Here is an 18,531-nt window from a genome sequence, read left to right as displayed (position 1 = left end):
ATTATATATACACGACACTGAAGAAGCTATAGAGAAGATCAAACACAGCAACATAGCAACCACAGCCAAACTTACGACATTTGACTTCACAGTTATGTATACAACATTCCTACCACAGAAACCTTAAACGTCACCATACAGAAATTATAACAACAAAAAGATATTCCCAAACATCACATAACAGAAATAACAAGTGTTATAAATTATTTCACACAAGAAAACTATTTCACATGTGACAACCATTTCTATTAACAAGGGGATGGACTCCCCTGGGGATCACCAGTGAGTGGAATTGTGGCCAATATCTTCCTACATTACATTGAAAACAAAATATCAGAAACCATATTTGAAACCCAAACAATGCTGATATCGCTATGTAAATAGCGCCATATAGACAACAGCATACAACAACTCCACACTGGTTTAACTGTAGGTCATTCACAGAAAACTCGTCGGAGACTCAGAAAGAGACAAATATTTAAATTTCTTAGACATCACAATACACAGACACAGTAATCAACAACAACCTTCCATATTCTGAAAACACACAAACATCAGCACAACAATACATCAACAATCAAACCACCTCATAACTCACAAGGAAGCTAAGAACTAACACATGCTACACAGACTGAATAGAACTCCACCCAATGAGCTCCATGAAGTCCATTACAAGAAAGAGCTATAAACAGTTAAACAAATTGCTGATGAAAATGGATATGACACAAATAGGATAGACAGAGTAACCAGAGCAAAAAATGAAAACTGCACTCAATGCGAAGCAGGAAACTGATCTACATCAATACACAACCCCTGGTACACAATATAAGTACACAGATCACAAACACACAGAATGCACTTAACAAACACGCATTCACAACAACAGACAAATGAAATATACTAAAATACAATAACAAAGCCGCTCACAGAACAGGTAATATATTCAAAAACAAGGACTGAAAATTGAATATAGAACAGACAACACTATACAAAAGAAACTGAGGCCAACTAATACTAACACAGAAAATACGGCACATCTGGAATTTACCAACTCATAGGTGAAGATTACATCTGAATCTATATTCTACAACCAATTAGAAATTACACATCAAATACACTGAACACTATAGGGCACTCAAGGGTAACAGTAGTCATCCTATATTTGGGGACATCTCATGGAGTAAAACACAGACAAACAGACATTGATAGAAACTTAGAAATAAATGAAATGTAACAATAGCTCACGGCAGAAACTTATAACAGAAGAAAATCGCAATATACAAATAGTGTAAGTGAAACGAAAAGAATTGGTGAATGAATGCACAGCACCGTGCAGTGGAACCCTGTTCTCATCTCTAAAGCAATTACCAGAAAACCAAGAGACTTGACACACACACAAACACACTCCAAGAAACAAACAAAGAAAGACAGCCCAGAACACTTAGAGCAACATGTCGGAACAACTGAACATCGCGCAAACAGTGAAACAGTAAGTGTTAAGTAGCCCTGTTCGACCACCCTGTAGAAGCACAAGAAGGCGAGATCTGCTAGAACTAATCACACTGTAGCGATTTTTTTCGTAAATCGTGTGTGTGTGTGTGTGTGTGTGTATGTGTGTGTACGAGTGTCGTTAACAATACATCGTACGATCACATAAGGCTACACACAATATAATTCACTACAACTTCTTGTTGCAGGCGAGTGTTACTATTTTTGCTAATGATTAAGTCTTCCTATATTCCAAAACACTTAGGAATGTCTGTATGGACGTAAAATAAATTAGGAACAGCTCGGTGTGAAGAACCTTAATCTTTTACATTTGGAATATCTCAGGATTGTAATTGTATGTCTTTTCACTTGTCTAATAATTTATACTTTCGTGGATTCGCGTGGAGAAACACCTTTCGCATGATGCACTTATTATTGTAATTCAGAGCTGAGCACTTTAAGTGTGAATGTGAAAATCTCATCACTTGGACAAAGGATAGCCTTGAAGTGCCAACGACAACACTTTTAATTTCGGTAACACTCTTTACTAAATGAATGAAATTAACTCGACTTTAGTACTTTTACTCAAAAAGTTAATTATAAACCCTCTCCATCTTTCTTTATGACATTTACCATAGGAGTAATTAGAACAAGGACAAGCCATCTTTAAAAAATGGTTTAAATGGGTCTGAGCACTATGGGACTTAACTTCTGAGGTCATCAGTCCCCTAAATCTTAGAACTACTTAAACCTAACTAACCTAAGGACATCACACACATCCATGCCCGGGACAGGATTCGAACCTCCGACCGCAGCGGTCGCGCGGTTCCATACTGTAGCGCCTAGAACCACTCGGCCTGCCGTCCTACAAATGGCGGCCTACAATACAAATCACAACTCCCGCTGTACCGCACGTTATTAATTTCTGAAAAAAACATATAAATAAATCTTCACACTTGTAAGGATGCTACCCCACTGAAATAAGTGGTTTGCTTATAAACAACGGCATATATTTCCCAGAAATATGTTACCAGATACATACGCCTCCATGCAGATATTTGTCATACGAAGTTCTAACGAAAGTAACCAAAATTATATAACGCTTTGTGAACAGACATTCCACACGTACCATCCGTTAATTCGTCGTATCACAGTTTGTCACAACGCGTTCGCAAAAACAAAAAAGGCAAGTGAATAACGCTTCGTTAAGTGAACACTCTTACATCATTGATTGGCGGCTCCATGGAGTTATTGTGATCGCTTCTCAGTTTTGGTTATTGATAACTTGATACCAGTGTCTGAGTTTAATTTGTACAGCACTGAAGATGTTCACTACGTGATCGAAATCGATTCTGCTATCAATAAAACATCAATGTTATGGCCAACGCTGACCTTCCTTTTAATTTTAACTCTTACGTCGGTTGTGGGTTCGCAATCGTATTTGTTTTATCCAGTTATTAATTAACCAGTTCATCAGGCATTAGTAGTTACACACGATACCATTGGATACGAATTCAAAATTGTGGTTAAAATAATCATCAGTCTGTATTTGACGATACATATGACTTAAGGTTTTTTGTGTTTTTATAAAAATGTTACCGATGTTTTTAAAATTTGCTCTACGAAGTTTTTAAAAACTGGGAACAATACATGTCTGTAAAAAGAAGTATTTGCAACTACTTCCGTTATATTATCCTTTCGATCTCAAGAATGAAAATGTGAGCAATAGTCTTTGATAAAGTAATGGGTAAACTGTTCATGTGCAATAAAATATGTCAAATAATTGATTGTTTACTATTTTGCAGCGATCTGCTTAGAGAGTTTCTTCTTCGGGTATCTGCGTCGGCAGTGTTGACCCAAGGTACAGGCAACACTCTCGTAAGCACCGTTGGATTGTCCGGTGAGCTGCGATGAAGCAGGTACAAGGCCACGCCCCCCCAGTGTGGTTGTCGAATTTTCACCTTTAGTGTCCTTGGATTAGCTGGAAGGTAAGAAACCTTTATCTGGTATTTTCAGAAGTAAGTGTAGTCCTGTATACAGAAATTGCGACTTTTTATTCATTTTCTTTATACTAGTTGCTTTTAAGTCGAAGCTCATTAAATACTGAAGTTTTCGAAATTTTTATATCTGCTCTTCCACACTTTCAGGTTGGGTTCGCACAGGTACGATTTTCTTATTGATACTGCCCGCGTCAAACACGAAGAGTTATGCTACCATCTGATTTGGGGACAGCGACTAACGGACTGCTATAAGGAGATAAGAGAGGCGTTATTATTCCCCATTTAATCATACATTGTATCTTCTTAGACGATGCTTCCTTTTTACTCCATGACGCTTAACAGATAGCATGGCAATAGGTCTCATGAGGTTTGACCTGCGTACCGTGAATGTATCCCTTGGTTATCCGTGGTTTTACGGAGAATACCACTGAGTAATGCGTCAGTAACTGAGAGAGTTGTAGCTCAGTTCAGTAACCTTTTCATCAATGTTTATTCTTATGGAGTCGACCTCACTTTCTCCGTTTTCAATTACACTCAGGTAGTTTTCCCGAGTATGGTCACTGACTATGTGCAATAGTTTTTCATATAGATATCTTCTACCCTCTGCAATGCTGTCCATTTAAATCAGTTGCTTTTATCATTGCCAAATCGATTAACCTCCGTTCATTCATAAATGAGCATAAAGCTCGAGAAAAGTCGATTCTTGTGTCCCTTTCCATGACAAATTCTCAGCCCAGAATACAGGGAACGGCCAAATTTTTCACAACGAGGAATTATCATTCTATCGCTTCTTTTCCCATTCGAATGACGGCCTGAACCTGACTCTGAACTCCCTGCATACGTCCACGTATAGCTCCTACAGTTCTACAATCCTGAAACGACAATGTTGGCAACTTGTCCACCTGACTGATGCACTTGAATAGGTCGTAGTCCATATCGGATACACTGCCACCTGCATCAATAATTACATTCACGGGATTGCCCTGTATGTTTCTCTTGATTGCGACCTGTACCAGGTGTTTCGCTGAGCGCATTTTCTCGGATCATCACGGAGTTCTTTTTCAGATCCAGCCCGTCGTTGTATCTGAGCATGGATTCATTTACGTATCGACTGCTCCCCCCTCCATCGCCCCCCCCCCCACCACATTTGTGCGCCCACGACCACATCCGGGAGGCTTACATTGGTCGTGTGGAGTTTGACACTTGGTTGAGTGTAATCCACCATTTCTACTATTCTGACTCCATAAGACTGCTGCATCTGATGCGACACGTCACCTGTGGCGGTATCCGCTGTGGTTATTGATTAGTAGCTAGCATTGGTATAAAATTAATGTTATGCAGAAGATGATTCTTATCCTGTGGTGTTTGATTCGACTGGCAGTTTTCTGGCCCTGTCTTTTGTCGTTTCTCATTCATCTCCTTCATATTCTTGCGTTGAAAAGAGACATTATAGCTTACTTCACTTCTCCTCTACCTATTAAAATTTTTTCTCCCATTAGAATTCCTGTTATTATTGGTTCCGTAATTGCCTTGACTTCCGTGCCCGTTTTGGTGGTTACCAATGGCCCAGGAACAGAAATCATTTTCTCTTTTCGTGTACTTTTTTCCGTTGACTGTTTCCATTCTATTTTCTAATTTGTAAAGATTAACATAGCCCATGCCCCTTTCCCTGTTTCATTTTGCTTTGCGTGATTCTGTATGAGGTCAAGTGAGCCAACAGTGGCCATAAACTGTTTCAGTTCCGTATCAAGGACATGGAATAGTTTCCCCTAATGTCAGTTGGTAGTCTGCCTTCCAGTATTCGCAGTACATCTCATGGAGACATTGACTCGTCCCAGTACCGAGTCTTATTTAAGAACTTTTCAAAGTATTTGCGTAGTTTTCCCTGTATAGACCTACATGGTTCGGGATGGTAAATCTGGTTTCTTAAGCGTTCTTGAGCACACTTCGACCACAGGCGTGATAGAAAAACTTTTAGAATTCTGAAAAGTTGTGACGGGTGTCGGCGATTCCCGTCGCCCACACTACTGCATCGCTAGATACGAGTATCAAAGAAATCACAAACTGAGCCTTTTGCTTCTTTGACTAAGAAGCAGCCAGTGCATTCCTAAAAATATTGATGAAAATCACAGGAACGCCAGGAAATGTCTGTGTCTTATAACCGACTCTTCGTGATTTATTTGCACCAAGGTCGGCACTGCAACGCCACCTTCTGTCGCGACAACAATGCGCTCGTCACTGCTCGCGCTGTATCTGCCAGCTTCATTGCGGTTGAAGATCTTGCAACGCGCAGAGTCAACGTTAACGTAGAGATAACTAGTATTTGGGGTTTCATTAACTTCTCTAAATCTGTTTTCATTAGTCTCACGGCCTGCCAAACGTCAGTTTGTGTTTTCCAGTCTAGATTACAGGACATATCATCCACAATGCTAGTAAACTTGTTTACCTGTCGCTCAGGTGTTTGCTGAGCTTATGTTAGTCTATTTCTCCGTGAATCCATTTCACTCAATTTCCTAAGCAAATCCTTGTTTTGAGTTACTAGTTCTTGCATTTCTGTTCATTTATTATCCATTTCCACCTTTGCGTGGTCCAGGATCCACTTATCACGAGCATCGAGAATCTTGTTTCGATTTCGATCCGCCTAATATTTCTTTCGAGTTCCCGACCTCTTTCCCTTTCCTCTCGTTCCTTTTCCTTAATCCTTTCTCTTTCTTCCCGTTCCCGTTCTTATATACTCCCTCTCAAGTATATCTTCTGTAGCAACAGAGAAAGGAATTCGTTTCCTGCCGCCGTCGGCAATAAGCGCTCATCTATCGCTACAGTTCGCGTGGTACTTGTAGTAACGCCAACTGATCCGGTACTTTTCTGTTGTTCCAGTGTTCCCACTCTAGAACCGGACATCTATCTCGGTTTCCTCGGTTTACAAAGTCTTGAATTCCGAGCAATTACCCTATGTTTCGGTAGAAGCCAACTCACAAATGTTATCAGGTACCTCTAACTTCGTCACGTTATCGCCCTATAACCTTTCCTTTCTCTTAGATTTACCTATGTTGAATACGTAAGTACACTAAGCGCAATATAGAAACAAAAATACAAGACACGAGAGGTATTAACACACTGAAAAAACCACAATATTGAAAATAAGAAAGTCGTTCGCACTGCTATTTCCTAATCTAAGACAATAGACTACAAAAGTAACTCTCTCACACAGCACTGCCAATTCTTTGGGAACAAGAAGCAATTTTAAAAACGTAAAAATTAAATTTCACTTATTGCATGCACCAAAAGACACTTATCACTATTATTCCTTAAGCTTGGGGATGTATCCCACAGTATCCTTACCTTGGATGTTATGCAGTTTTGTAGTGTTGCTCAGGGTCTTATTAGGCAAAAATCCTTTCAGCTTATCGTCTTGCCGAAACGATTGTAGCCTCATTGTTGTAGGCAGTAGTGTACACGAAAGAAAATACAACACAAATTACAATAAAATACAAATATTGTGTCTTGTACCACACATGTGTTTCTGGCCACGCCATATGGGTGCCAGTGTAGTGATTTTTTTCGTGTATTAGGTGTGGATGTGTGTGTGTGTGTGTGTGTGTGTGTGTGTGTGTAATTGTGCTGTTAATAATACATCGTAATATCACATAAGGCTACACACAACACAAATCACTGCACCTTCTTACCACGGACGAGTATTATTATTTTTGGTGTTTTTAAGACCTTCTGTATTGGAGTGCCCGATAAATAAATCACTTTAGAGTTTCTGTATAGACGTAAAATAAATTATGAACAGATCTGTATGAAGCACCGTAATATTTTATATTTAGGAACTTCTCAGGGTTGTAATTGTGTGTCTTATCCCTTGAATAATATTTGTATCTTCACGGATTCCTGTGGGGAAACACTTTTTGCATGGTACATTTATTACTACAGTTCAAAGCTGAGCACTTTAACTGTGATAATCTCGTCACTTTAACAAAGGATGGCCGAGAAGCGGCAGCGACAAGAATGATCTACTATCGACTCGTTGCAAAATGAATGAAATGAACTTGACTTTAGTATGTTTATTCAAAACATTAATTGTAAACCTTCTCCACCTTTCTTTACACCATTTAATGTAAGAGTGATCTGAAGAAGAACCTGCCGCCTTGTAAATAGCGGCCAACAATACAAATTACAACTCGCGCTTTACCTCAAGTTATTAACTGTGAAAAAAAGTACAAATAATTTTTCGCACATGTACGGGTGCTACCCCCACTGAAGTAAGTAGTTTGTTTATAAATAACAGCATATATTTACCAGAAGTAAGTTACAAGGAACATATGTCTCCATCCACGTCTTTCTCATATGAAGATTCGAACCAACATAAAATAATTTTGAAAATCTGTTTCTGTTTTTACATTGTTCTCAAAATACTAATTATCCTGGAATAGCGATACTGCTTTTGACATACATCACAATTCGATAATTAATTTTTTCCTTGTTCGTTTGCACACAGAATAACTGTTCGTTTAAACATGTCATGTCAACCATAAATAAGTATTGATCGTACCCAGAGGACCAGTACAACACACATTTACTTACATATTCTAATCTCCATCCTCAGTCAACATTTGATGAAGCATAATCGCAATCACTATAAATTCCAACACATTTTTCGAAAAATTGTACTTAAACATAAAAATTCTAGTGAGAGAGTAAAATAACGAATTTTTGTTACAAAACAAAAATATTTATAACGATAGTAGTGCTATAGAAAGAAACAAAGAAAAAAAACCATGATAGCACATTAGGCATTGAAAAATATGAGAAATTACGTAACGAAACAATGATAAATGCTTGTTAACTGCAGATGACATACTGGAAGGCAATAATTTTAGGTGTGCTGCAAATACCAGACTTCTGAACAGCAATACGAAGTAATGAGGTACGTATTTATTCTTCAATGTTAGTACTTTAATATTAAAAATCTGGTAAATATCATAATGCCTAAATGCTTCTTGTATTCTTCATAAGATAATAAATAAAACTCACTGACGATCAACAACTTTTTAGAAACATGAATGGGAGTTAAATAAGATAAATTTTGTTTGCTCATATGAAAGCGACGTTCTCTTAGTTCAACGAGCAACTCCGTCAGTCACTTACTCCATGACTTCGCGAGTACTCACGAGTCTCCACTATGCCCAATAAAAATTCACTTTTACAACATTGTGCCATTCACGGCACGTCCTCGCCGTGATGTTCCCGACATTAATACTGAGCGCTGCAGCAGCGTCAGAGATAGTGGGCATCGCCGACCTCGCACACGCAGCGCTACTACGAGGCACCTGTGGCGGTATGGAACACCAAGAGGGAATTGCACAGCACGAGGAAATTGCACCACTGGAATGGAATTGTCCACATTTTTTGGGAACTAGCATCGGGTCGCTATGCGAAGTGGCCCGCAAGTCTTTGGTGTATGGATGGGGACCAGATATTGGTGCGACAGCTGAATAATTTGGTCTAGGAAGGGCAGCCCAAAATGTGCCAGAGTCTGTAATGTTACCTGTGACAGAGTATGAATGACTGTTGTTCGGCGTGAGGCAATCACAGCTGAACATGGAGTTGGAATCTACCGGCGTAGAACGAATCTCCGAGCAATTTCGAGAGTGCAGCCGGGAGGTTCAGCAGTTACTTGAAGACAGCATGGAAGGAGGGTTGCAGGCCGTCAACACTGCGTGTGGCCTGATGTTATAGCGAGACAGCGTTTCTTTGGAGCAAAGGGCGGTGGTTGCCTCCGTACATCCAGAGGCTTCGTCAGATGGGAGCCAGGAAACCTTTGTGGAAGACAGATTTATTTTGCGTCTAATGAAAGGCTTTGCATAAGAGTGACTTGTGTCATTTTATTCATTTACATCTCAGCAAATCACTGTGAAGTGCGAGGCAGTGAGTACGTCCTATTCTGCCGTTTGTAAGGTTCCTTCCCGTACCATTCACGTGTGGAATGCGGGAAGAATGATTGTTTAAATGCAACTGTGCATGCTGAAATTAATCTAATCTTGTCATGACCATCCCTATGCGCATGATACATAGGGTCTTCTAGTATATTTCTATCGATGCCATTTAACGGCGGTATTTGAAACTTCGTAATTAGACTTTCTCGGGATAGTTTATATCTATCTTCAAGAGTCTGCCAGTTGAGTTTCTTCAGCATCACTGTGACACTCAACCATTGGTCAAACAAACCTGCGACAGTTCGTGCTGTCCTTCTATCTATACGTTCATTATCCCCTGTTAGTCCTATTTGACATAGGACTCACACACTTGAGCAATATTATAGAATGGCAGCACGGGTAATTTGCAGACAGTTCGGATTGTCCCAGATTTGTACCTATAAACCGAAGTCTACCACCTGCTTTTCCTTCGACTGTGCGTATGAGATCATTCAATTTCTTATTCCAACAGCCTGTCACACCCAGGTATATGTATGAGTTGGCCGATTCCAGCAGTGACTTATTGTTATTTAATTCATAGGTTACTACAGTTCTTTCGTTTTGTGAAGTTCACAATTTTACATTTCTGAATTTTAAAGCAAGTTGTCAGTCTTTGTAACACTTTGAAATCTTATCAAAATCTGACAAGATTTCTGCGGATTCTTTGAGACAGTAATTCACTATAGATAATTGCGGCATCTGCAAAAGTCTGAGGTTATTGTTAATTTTGTCCGCAAGGTGATTGATACACAATATGACCAACAAGGGTCCCAAAACACTTCCTTGGGGCACACCCCAAATTACTTCTACCTGTGACGATGACTTTCCTCCTCCCTATTAAACAGTCCTCAGTCCAATTACAAATTTCGCTCGATGCCCCATATGATCATACTCTCTACAATAATAGTAGGTGTAGTACTGAGAAAAATGCTATTCGGAAATCAAGAAATGCTACATCTACCTGACTAACCTGATCCAAAGTTTTCAGTATATCATGCGTATGTTGTCTTTGTTGTCTGTCTGAGTTTGGTTAAGGATTTTGTCATGGGGCAGGGGGCATTCTTGAGTTACCCTGCTGAGTATTGTATTTTGGTGTAGGATAAAAAAGTTAATGTCAGTTAGGAGAAATATTTATACTGAATGATTTGTGTATAGTAGGCTAAGATTTAATGTTTGTATGGTATTCAGCGTGCCCCCTTCGTTTCTTCTTAGTTTTTGTTGAAGGATAAAAGCTTGTTTTTCTGTGTTTTTGTGTTATTAATTCAGGTGTTACGTCATTTACAAAACAGAACGTGAAGGCCTGATATATACTGTATTATGAGTACTATACGTATTCTTCATACTGTAAATAAAATTAAATTACGGTTGGTTAGCGACCCATGCGGCACAACCAACGGCCTAATTCCACTCCCACTGAAATTCTGTGCCACAACATACATCGTAACATAGAGACTGAGTACAAGCTCCATTCTGCCTTATTTCACTCTCATAATAACTGCTAAATAATTAATTAAAACAGTGAAAGTGATGGGACTCTTTTACTGAATTTTTTGTGTGTAATAGATTTAGCAGCTTTTGTGAGTTTGAATCATGCACCAGGGAAGTACGTATTCACAAAAGCATGGATAGCGATCATGGCCAAAAACTTGTACATGGTGAGATCTCTACTAGTCAGATTGAGCATCATGAAGATTCAAGACGTGTTGCTGTAGTAAGACTGCTGATGGTTGCTTATGTTACTATACCATTTCCTCCCGAGGACATCCCTTCCCTACAAGAATGGGAACATACTTTTGCTCATGTGCGCAGAAGACTGAAAATAGTGTAAAAGTTCTCTATAATATCGCTTGTGTTCTTTTTAGAGTTGTTGAGCCGGAGACCTGGAAACGTGAACGAATTAATATTTTTAAGCTCCCTAGGCACTTGTAAAATAATAATTGCTTCTCACTAAATAGGGGCTACAATTAGGCACGCTTTCTGGTTCGACATAAGAGGACGTTGTCACTGTCCACTCGCGGGAAGCATGTATGAGTGCTCCATGATGACAACGACTTAGCTGGTACACATATTGCTCAGCTGATCACTACAATATCTCCAGAGAAGCTAAAAGACTCTTCAGAGTTCCATTATGTTGTATTACGGTGAGGGCAGCTTCAGGGTCAGTGAATTATTCCAATAACTTATGTAACGCTATACCGTAGTTTTGGAGATGGCTATGCACCTTCACACCCTCTCTCACGTCACAAATAAACTTCTGACGCACTAGCGCTCCGTGTCTGCGACTTCCTGTCAGTAGAACTGTAGAGGTCCGCTGGGTCGTGATGAATAACGTTCTGCTCTGACGTGCTTTAACCATTGCTGAGATATTAGGATGGAAGATAGTATGTAAGACCCCTGTGATGGAGCTAAGATTTCCCCGACTTTGCTTTTGGTATCAAGCGCTGTTGTAATTGAGTTTGTGCTTTGTACATTTTATTATTTTAGGAAGCCAGTAGCCTTCAAATTAAATGATGTTTCCTGTCAAAAGATGTACCTGTTGTAATTGGCGCATCGATAAAATCATTTGCCATATGAGAGAAAGTTTCTCCCCTTCATTACCTGTGTGATGAAGATAACACATCACGAGGTTTTGATTTCTGTAAACGATAGGCAGCTAGATTTGGGAGGACTCCGGCCAATAAGTTGGTGGTATGACACGCAACGCCAATGTAAGTGCATTTAAATGAGTGTCCATGAGCACGTTGCCTCGGCATTATCAAATATATGGGCTTAGTTGCCTTACTCACTGGACCTATACCTTACAGGACTAAACGCAGAATGGTGTAAACACGCCACATATTCTAATCAATGTACCTGATATGGTGAAACGTGGTGTCTGTTCCCTCGGACATATCCGACGAACCAGACGCCACATTTCATTACATACAGGGTGTCTCAAACTTCTTGGGTCAAACTGAAACAGGCAATCGTGGGTCCGCAACTGATTGTACAGAGATAGTAAACCAATGAACAGAAATGCTTATTTACCATTTTATAGACATATGCAGCGTTCACTGCATAATAACAACGTAGCTCATAGTAATCGTTGAAACTGACAACCGCTAGTCTCAGTGCACGCACCGCAACGGCACGTGCACTTTTGCCTCACTCTCGCAAATATCCCAGGTGTCTGTTGTACACTGGAACAGGTAGCGAGTGGTTAACAGTGTAAACCCCATGAGCACTGTACATAACCTAGCTCACGGCATGGGTGTCATGTGAAGACAGCATGCATCGAACTTGCTCATTAAGTTGTGCTGGTGTCAGTTGATCATTGCATCACACAGATTATGATGTTTCCATGGTGAGGTGTGTTACTGTGTACAGTTCATGATCCGTAGTCAAGGATGGGATGCTACTCTTCAGGAGAGCCAGCAGACATGCGTTTAACGTACTGTGGGGCAGGATGTAGTGTCCATAAAGCAACAAGAATGTTGAGAGAACACTTTCCCCACATACGCCATCCTAACTGCAAGAAGTTTATCTCCATGGATACCAACATGCGAGAGAGAGAGACCAGGTTCCCGTCAAAGAATGTCCGAACACCAATTTTGATTAATTGGAGCTGGATTGTATGGCCGACCACCCAGCAATAAGTACGCGTCATCTTGCTTGTGAAACGCACTCTTCGAAGGAATCAGGGTGGAGAGTAAAGGTGGAGCCGAAATTACGCTCCTGCCACAAAGAACCTAGGCAAGCATTGGGACCAACAGGTATTGAGCCCTGCGTTCATTTCTGACAATATATTATCCACTATAGTGCTACAGTGCGTAGCGTCATTCGCACGTGATGGTGTTTCCAGCAGCCGTAACATCCATGTCTCGAGCGAGAACCATCCGCTTCGATGACTACAAGAAAAGATTCTCTGTCAAAGCGTGGGTGGGAACTGTCCAAGTTCACCTAATAGGCCCTAATTTGCTACCTCTCCGTCTGTGGTCCAAGTTACCCGGTGTTCACGCGATACGTGCTGCCATAGTTCTTGAAGACTTCATCCATTGTTGTCCGCGCAAGAAAGTTTCAACACGACGTTGCACCAGCCCACTTCGATATTAATGTCCGCGAGCAATTGAACAACGTGTACCCCCATCATCAAATTGGAAGGATATATCCTATCCCAATGCCAGCGCGATCGCCGGATGTCACATCTCTGGACTCTTTCTTTTGGGTTACGCCAAGACATTGACGTATGAAATCCAATAGAGATGGAGGATGACCTGCTTCCTAGGGTCCAAGCGGCAGACACCAGGGATCTTTCAGAGAGTGCGTCAAACTTCATTTACTGTTGTCGTGAATGTATTGAGACTCGCGGCGTCACTTTGAACAATTACTATGAGCTACGTAGGTGGACTGATAAGGTAAGGAATGAGCAGGTCCTTTGGAGAATTGCCGAAGAAGTGATACACTGTGTTATCAAAAGTATCCGAACTCCCCCAAAAACATACGTTTTTCATATTAGGGGCTTTGTGCTGCTCCTTACTGCCATGTACTCCGTATCAGCGACCTCAGTAGTCATTAGACATCGTAAGAGCAGAATGGGGCGCTCTGCGGAACTCACGAACTTCGCACGTCGTCAGGTGATTGGGTATCACTTGTGTCATATGTCTGTACGCGAGATTTCCACACTCCTAAACATCCATAGGTCCACTGTTAGCGATGTGATGATGAAGTGGAAACGTGAAGGGACCTGTGGAGCACAAAAGCATGCAGGCCGATCTCGTCTGTTGACTGACAGAGACCGCCGACAGTTGAAGAGGATTGTGCTGTGCAATAGGCAGACATCTACCCAGACCATCACACAGGAATTCCAGACTGCATCAGGATCCACTCCAAGTACTATGACAGTTAGGTGGGAGGTGAGAAAACTTGGATTTCATGGTCGAGCGGCTGCTCATAAGCCACACATCACGCCGGGAAATACCAAACGACGTCTCCCTTGGTATAAGGAGCGTATACATTCGACGACTGAACAATGGAAAAACGTTGTGTGGAGTGACGAAACAAGGTACATAAAGTGGCGATCCGATGGCAGGGTGTTGGTATGGCGAATGCTCTGTGAACGTCAACCGCCAGCGTGTGTAGTGCCAACAGTAAAATTTGGAGGCGGTGGTGTATGATGTGGTATTGGCTTTCATGGGGGTTAGGGGGGAGGTTTGCGCCCTTTGTTGTTTTGCGTGGTACTATCACAGAAGAGGCCTACATTGATGTTTTAAGCACCTTCTTGCTTCCCACTGTTGAAGAGCAATTCGTGGATGGCTACTGCATCTTTCAACACGATCGAGCACCTGTTCTTAATGCGCGGCCTGTGGTGGAGTGGTTACACGACAATAACATCCCTGTAATGGACTGGCCTACACAGAGTTTTGGTCTGAATCGTATAGAACACCTTTGTGCTGTTTTGGAACGCTGACTTCGTGCCAGGTCTCACCGACCGACATCGATACCTGCCTTCAGTGCAGCACACCGTAAACAATGGGCTGTCGTTCCCCAAGAAACCTTCCAGCGCCTGATTAAACGTATGCCTGCGAGAACGAAGCAGTCATCAACGCTAAGGGTGGGCCAACACAGTATTGAAATCCAGCATTGCCGGCCGTTGTGGCCGAGCGGTTCTAGGCGTTTCAGTCCGGAACCGCGCTGAGACTACGGTCGCAGGTTCGAATCCTGGCTCAGACATGGATGTGTGTGATGTCCTTAGGTTAGTAAGGTTTAAGTAGTTCTAAGTCTAGGGGACTGATGACCGATGTTAAACGCCATAGAGCTTAGAGCCATTTGAATCAATTCCAGCATTACCAATGGACGGCGCCACGAACTTGTAAGTCATTTTCAGCCAGGTGTCCGGATACTTTTGATCACATTGTGTAAATGGAAAACACTGACAAGAAGAAGAGACAGAATGGTAGGACCTCTATTAAGGTATCACGGAATAACGTCCATTATTGTAGAGGGAACTGTGGAGGGTAAAAGCTGTAGAGGAAATCAGATATTGGAATGGAATATAAGCAGTAAATAATTAAGGACGTAGGTTGCAAATGCTACATCGCGATGAAGAGGTTGGCACAGGACTTGTATTCGTCAGAACCAGTCAGAAAACTGTTGACTCAAAAAAAGAAAAAAAGTCATTGATATGCGGTGTATGATGTGTATATCCATAATACGAGTTATACGCATTTCTGACCGTTGGTTCCCTATCTCAATACAGTTAGTTGTGTGCCCATTGTCACCTGTTTCACTTTGGCCTAAAAGATTTGAGACATCTTGTATATGAAAGAGGACGTTCCAAATACTTTCGGTTTACCATATCGTCCAAGGACGTGCAGGACTTAGCGAATGTTACGAGCAATGGGGCTAATGAAAGGGTGAGATACTTGCGCGTGACAGGTTAAGAATCTGGGTCGACCGTGTAGCATGTTCGGATAGACGAGGCGTTTGTGACAACCGTTCTAGAGAAGAAGAGAATAGGGGTTCGTGTCCCGGTGAGGCACAAATTTTCAACCTTCACCACTGATTTATTTCAATGCCCACCAGGCGACTGAAGTCCTGATTCTTGTAATATTCTAATCTACTTGAGCCGCGTCGACTCCTATCGATGCAGTGCATGGTTACACTCTTTGACTGTCACTAAGCAACGGTTTCGTGCCTGGCGCCACACAGTGCATACGCATCGAGTTCCGACGGTTCTAAAGACGCACTGGATTCGAAAACTGTAGTCTCGGACTGGCGGTAAAGCGACAAGGTAGTCATTGTCAAATACAGCGCGCTATCCACTCCTGGCGAGCAGCCTGAGCAGGTGTCTTCAGAGGAGGGCATGGCTGAGTCCATGACGTCGACAACGCCGGCTGAGCGTGCGGGCGGGCGGGCGGGAGGCAAAGGGAGAGCCTCTGCATAGGGCGAAGAGATCGCCAGGTCGGGTAAGGCGGGTGAGACTAATGTACCAGTGACCACTTCGGACTGACCCTATGCAACCAAAATAACTGCACTCCGTGAGCGTGTGCCGTGAAACTACCTTCTTTTGAGTTTATTGGTATTCGGGACGTCACATAGGGCCCTCTCAACACCGGAATGTGAATCTGGAGCAGAGAAAATCTCGGACCCGCCCGGGAATCGAACCCTGCTCTTTCTGATTAGCATTCCGCCGCGCTGACCACGCAAACTGGATTCAGGATAGAGTACAATCTGTTCTGCGCAATTTGCCAAACGATTTTTTTTATTTGGTGGAGTCACCTGTTACTTGGTATCCATTACTCGTCGACAAACTTGGAAGTAGTGGACGACTGTTCATGTTATCTAGTATCCGCCCGTTACGCTGTTCATATAATTGTGGGTTAGGATTAAATGTTTCGTGCTATGGTTTAAACCGATCGTTTATCATTTTGTGTGCCGCCTTAGATGGGAAGAATAGTTTGTCTGAAACAGGTATCATGACCTTGCTAAACGAGTACGTTTAGAACTGACTTTTTCTGATGTGATTCCTTGTAACATGTCTTATTTGCCATTCTGCTTTGTTTAAATTTATTTTGTTAACCTCCTATCATTAACACTATCCTCCAAGTTTCAAGATAGCTGCATTACCTTTGTACCAGGTTTACCAGCACTTCATTTAATTCTTCAATAGCGTACACCTAATATTGTTTTAATTCCGTATTTTTTTAATGATTTAAGGATTCGTTGTTGTTTGGAACTGCCATTAAATATCAGCGTATTTCAATTTCTCCTTCTTTTCATTTTTGGGATTTAAATTATTCAAGCAATTGTGTTATTCGGCTATTCAAAAGCAACAAGTCTTGCCGTAACACATAAGCAAGTTGTTTATTTCTCTTACTTTAGTTGTGGGATTTCAAATATTTATTTGTTCCTTGATGATCATTCAATTACATTTCTGGCTAGCGCCAATATGATGTGAAATTTGGGTAGATCTTGAAAGGCGCGTTCGCTTTATGATAGGTTTCTCTGTGTTTTCTAAGTGTATTTCTATTTTTCTTTTAGAAATGACAGTCACTGCGCTAGTTGGTCAGATCCGGTAGATCGGCGCTCCCAGTATTGTGAACTGATGCCGAGCTTGAGTCCTGCCGTCTTTTTCATAATTATAAAAGCCAATTTATTCGGCGATTGCTGGCATTTAATTATACTGTCATTTATTTTGTTCCCAGTACTGAGCAATTTAAATAAAATTTGCCTTTATTGTGCGAATAACGCTTATTTGTGATCCTGATCCAACCACTCTCCAAGCGCCTTGCTCTATGCTCCTTTCACTACTAGTGAACGGAATTTACATATTAAAATTTGAGTAACAGTGTATCTTGGTTTGGTACAGATGGGACATTAATCTGAAAGCTTCCTTTCTTCCTCCTTCCACGTAACACTATAACAGGCATCCTGTAGGACATATGTGTACTCCCGTGCGAGAAAAGCATTGTACTATTTGCCAGACGGAATCCATCATAGGAGCTCATGTGGTCATTAATGGTTGGGGCGTCTGCAGATTCTCGACAATATTATTCCGACTAAATGTAAATCATCCTAGTTGTTCAAATTGAAGAAGAGTGAGCTGATATTTCTACGCACTTAACTTCCCATCCCTTGTAGTGCTTTCTCACGAGCCAATACTGTTGTTCCCGCAATTTGTGATCCAATATCCGTTGAGCCTTACGTACTATACTCTCCTATCTACTGGTGATAAGCAAACATCGCTGTCCTAACATCAATCACCACATTTTCCGAACCCATTTACGTGACACAGGACCGAACGAGGTGAAGCTGTGGTTTGCATACTGGACTACCATTCGGGAGGACGACGGTTGAAACCCGCGTCCGGCCATCCTGATTTGTGTTTTCTGTGATTTCCCTAAATCACTTGAGGCAGATGCCGAGATGGTCATTTTGAAAGGGCACAGATGACTTCTTTCCTCATCCTTCACTAACCCGATGGGATCGATGACCTCGCTGTTTGGTCCCCTCCCCTAAATCAACCAATCAATCAATTTGACCCAGGTCATTCTCCTCGATTCAAACTCACTCGCTTACTGACTGTT

Source organism: Schistocerca americana, chromosome 3, assembly GCF_021461395.2.
Source record: "Schistocerca americana isolate TAMUIC-IGC-003095 chromosome 3, iqSchAmer2.1, whole genome shotgun sequence".
Taxonomy (NCBI): domain Eukaryota; kingdom Metazoa; phylum Arthropoda; class Insecta; order Orthoptera; family Acrididae; genus Schistocerca; species Schistocerca americana.
This window is presented reverse-complemented; position numbering follows the sequence as displayed.